The sequence below is a fragment of the Mytilus galloprovincialis genome, chromosome 2 (genome assembly GCF_965363235.1).
Source record: "Mytilus galloprovincialis chromosome 2, xbMytGall1.hap1.1, whole genome shotgun sequence".
Classification (NCBI taxonomy): Eukaryota; Metazoa; Mollusca; class Bivalvia; order Mytilida; family Mytilidae; genus Mytilus; species Mytilus galloprovincialis.
This window is the reverse complement of record NC_134839.1, coordinates 2,246,904-2,251,924: the sequence shown is the minus strand read 5'-3', so window position 1 is coordinate 2,251,924 and position 5,021 is coordinate 2,246,904.

The following is a 5,021-nucleotide window of genomic DNA, read 5'->3' as shown; positions in this document are numbered from 1 at the left end:
TTGAGATCTATTGATGATAAAAGTAAATTTTTTTTTTTTATAAAGGACTTGATCCAAATCTATCGTTCAAACCTTACCTCTCTAACTCAAACTTTGAATTTAGAAAATTAATTACAAAACTTAGAATCAGTGACCATTATTAATTGAAAAAGGAAGGCATTTTAAAATTCCTCGCGAAGAGAGACTCTGCAAAAAATGCAAAGTACTAGATGATGAGAAACATTTCTTAATAAACTGTTCTCACAATTCAAATATTAGATTAACATATTTTAATTTCATTAACAGAGAAAATAATTCATTTGCTAATCTCACCGACAATGACAAAGTTATATATATACTTAACCCATCAACACCAACACAAGTGAATAAACTACTGAACTAGGATCCTTTATAAAAAAAAATCAGTGGAACTGAGGACAGGGGACCCTTTAATATTTACCTGAATTTGTATATACATTTATATATTGAGTTACTTAGTTATTGTCTTTATTTGTTTTTGTTGTTATTATATTTCACAAACTGTAAAGTTTATATGGCAATAAAACTTTGAATTGAATTGAATTGTTAAAAAAACAGCTAAACAAAAAACTACCATGCCAAAGATGTTTTGATTGCATTTCTTATTTTCAAGAAAGCAACTTGTCTTGATTATGAAATAATAAAGTAAAGCTATAAATCTGTCATACGATGTTGATTAAGCGATAGAAAATATAATGTTGAAACCAAAAAAACTGAGAGCTAAACAATGTAAAGGTTTTTATGTTCGCTTATGATAGACACTCAAGGACCAAATATCATCTAAATGACAATTTATATATTAGATTCTTGATATTTTAAAGAATGAGGAAATTGAAAAGGATCTTCAATTTTACATATTGTAAATTTCTCATGCATTTGATATCTAAATGTAAATATATTTTTAATACCATATTCTAAGACAAAAAAAAAACATATAATTGATAGGTTTTCCCCCTTTCATTTTTATAATTTTTTTTAATCAAATGTAATACTTTCTTGATGTGTGTCCGCTAGAAAAAAGGAAATTGTATATTTTATTCTTCTTAAATGTATTATCCATATGTTTATATGATATTCCACATTTAAATGAATATATCTTCTCTTATAAAGTTTCAGTTGATACTGTATATTGTAAACTAATTAGTTTTATAATAATTACATCCCGTGAATCGGTTAAACAAAACACACTGTTATTTATCAATTAACAAATTATAAAATGTAGTGACATTTTTTAGTTTTGAAAATATGGTGTTTTCCTTGGAGATGCAGATAACGAAGTCAGATATATCCAACATCATTTTGATGCGAATTCTTGTGGATATATGTAGGACTGTCACCTAAAAGAAAATAAATGAACAATATTAATTTTTCTCTGTGCTTCTACTTGTAGCTTTAAGTGAAGAATGTCGATAGCGCAATTGCATCATAAATATTTCTTTTTCGTTGTTGTAAGTTTCTGAAATTTTGAAATGATACTAGTAAACTTATCGATCCTTTAAATAAACTCATTCCAAAAGGGTATCAATTCAACACTGTAATTAGATTTTTTAATATTGTTTGTATTGGTATTAATATAGATTTTTGTAGTAAATCAATAGCAAATAAATATTACATTTATATACATACGCATGTTCATTCCTCTTCAATCTGTCGATACCTGAATCTTAACATTGCACAAATATGAGATCATGTTTTTTTTCTGTGACTGTTAAAGGCGTTTTTACACTTTTCCCATTAGATGTTGGATTTGTACTGATTAATATATTAGTCTTAGATGCGTGTTTTTTTTTTATGTAGTTGTAATTGGCTGTGAAGTAGTTGTCCGGCAGTAACTGTGAGTACTCACAGATCTGTATTTAGTGTCTTTCTGTTGTGGGAATGTATAAGTACACTGCCACGTCAACTCTGTGTTTTTGTTTGATGTATTTTTGCTTGTATCAATCTGACGAGTTAAACCAATTTCACATGATTTTTAAGAAATCGGTTTTTGATTTGAGGATATACGGCTGGCGGGCGGCTGCAAAATAGTGTCCTTTCATTTGCATGAAAACGCTTAAAGATTTTTTTAATTTAGATATGTTGTTTCGTGTGACTTAATGTATGTCATACATTAAGTCACACGAAACAACATATATAATGTCAAGTTCAATATTCACGATTTTAGCTTTTCTCTTTGTTAAGTCAACGCCCTTTCTGATATCCCTAATTGGCCCATATTATATAATTGAGTTATTTCCCTTGGAACAGAAATTGTTAATTATATATTTAAAGTGTTTTGGATTTCTGATTTTGAGCCCAGTTTACAAGTTGGTGCAAATTGGGGTCAAACTGTTTGATATCAACATAAATAGAATATATATCTGGTTCTTTGAATTTATGAATCTTAACCTGTATTCATTTTCATTATTAATTAGAAACAGCTAGAGGCGGATTTAGGGGGGCAGGGGGCCCGGCCCTCCTTTTTGGGGAAAAAATTTGGTTGCTTATATAGAGAATCACTGAAGCGTGAACGGAGCGGGTCCCCTCTTAGGCAGTCAATGGGCCCCCACTTATGAAAGTTCCTGGATCCGCCACTGAGAAAATACCACATTGAGGCCCAGAGGGTCCTTTGAATTAATTTATCAAAAACTAAATTCTTGGGGTTGTTTTGCATGATGAATCTAACAATGTTTTAGGCAAAGGCAACAGTAGTTTACTGCTGTTCGAAAGTCATAAATCGATTGAGAGAAAACAAATCCGGATTAGAGACTAAAACCGAGGGGGAAAATCAACTTTAAGATGGAAACAACGAAACAAAAGAAACACTGAAGTGCAACAAAAAACAAACGGCAATGCAACACACACAGGAACGAACTATAATATTACAAACAAATACCGTGTCCCGTCCTTTTAGAACTTGGTTAAATCATATCTTATTTTAGAGAATTTAGTTATCACTGGTTATTGTTAAATATTATATTATTAATTTTAGAGAATTATTTATCCAGTTTGAGTTATTTCCCTTTGAACAGGAAATTATATCGATGAAATAAACTGAGTTTCAATTTTTGGCCCAGTTTTCAAGTTGGGCAAAATCAGGGTCTACAGTGGCGGATCCAGAAATTTTCATTGGAGGACTGCCTAAGAGGGGACCCTCTCCAGTCACGCTTCAGTGATTCCCTACATAAAAACAAATTTTTTTCCCAAAAAGGGGGGCCAGGGAACTTGCCCCCCCCCCACTAAATCCGCCTCTGAATTAAACTTTGTTTGATTCACCAAAAATTTAATGTATGGGGTTCTTTGAAATGCTGAATCTAACCATGTATTGCGAGATTTTGGATTGTTGGCTCCTTTATCAAATTAGTCCCCATTGAGGTCTTACGGGTCCTAACTTAAATTTTGTTTGATTTCATAAAAAAATGAATTCTTGAGGTTCTTTGATATGCTGATTCTAACAATGTTTTTAGATTTTGGATAGTGGACCCAAATAGGTAAATGTCCAATTTCAAATATTTCAGTTCTTTGAACACATTTATCTTGTGTCACAAACCTAAACAATCCAAATTCAGAGCTATTTTAAGCTTTAACGTACATAGTGTCCATACTTGCCCAACTGTTCAGGTTTCGACCTCTGCAATAAAATCCGGTTGACAGTCGGGCATTCTGACAGCCGGGCATTCTGACAGCCTGTTGTTTTAGCTTGTTCTTAGGTTGTACTGTTATGATGTTTTATTGCTGATTATTCTGTATGGTTTTTTTTTCTCATTGTTGAAGCCCATATGGTGACCGATATTATAGTTGTTGATTTCTGTGTCATTAGGTCTCTTGTTGAGATTTGGTTCATTGGAAATCATACCCCATATCTTGTAAAAACATGTATACGACATCTACTAGTAAATCAAGCCGGTTACACACTTCAGTTGAAAAATCCCACAATAACGTTAATCTGAGACTACCAAAATATATAGTAGTCTCAGCGTGAATCAGAGCCATTATTTCCAGTGGCAGATCAAGAAATTTTTATAAGAGGGGGCCACTGAGTGTCTAAAAGTGGGCCCGCTCCAGTTCTCTGGTATAATCTTTTCAGGTTACAAATTAACAGATCCTCCAATAAATAACATTTGTCCTGCATTTTTTTTTAAGTTGTAATCTCTGTCCTGCCTTTTTATTTTTCACTATATTCGATACTGTTCCCGGGTCCTGACTTTTGATTTTTCACACTTCGGTCTTGCCTTTTTATTTTTTAACTTTATTCGGTCCTGCCTTTTTTTTTTTTTTTTTTGCCTGTTTTCAAATCCGCCCTCATAAATATCAAATAATGATAGCTCGCGAATATGTATCTGACTGCGATAATTATATGTACTGCGACATACCAAGGATTTGTATAGTAAGAAGGTCTTAAAAGTAGTATATAAATCCTTGGACATACTATTATATGATTCTTATAAATTTCATATCTTAATGTTGCCTACTTTTGTGCAGTTCTTACTGGTGAAGTGTACAAATTTTCAAATAAATATTATAATCATTCTATAGAATCGCCCCCTTTTTTTAATTAGATACAATCGCTTTTTTTTTCATTTTAAATCTTTTTAATATTTTGTTAAACTGTTAAAATAACTAATTAAACATACTTTTGAAGATCTGTCAAATGAATGTATATTAATACATGTAATATTAGAAATATATTAAGAAACGACTTTATATCAAGAATAAATCACTAAATATGCATACATTTCAGAGTTTACTTATTGCCTAAAATTATGTTCGGCAATAGGATGAATAATCATCATCAAATTTCAGGAAATAAGCTTAATGCCTGAAAATTTCAGGTAATAACTTAATGCCTAGGCGTTAGCTTATTGCCTAGGATTTAAGCTTAATGCCTAATTTCACTTATTGCCGCTAACATATATATCTGATACTACTATAACGTGTTATAGAAGTCTCAGTATATATTGACCAGAGACATATATACACATGTGTATATACGTCTCTGTATTGACTAATTATTATATAAAATA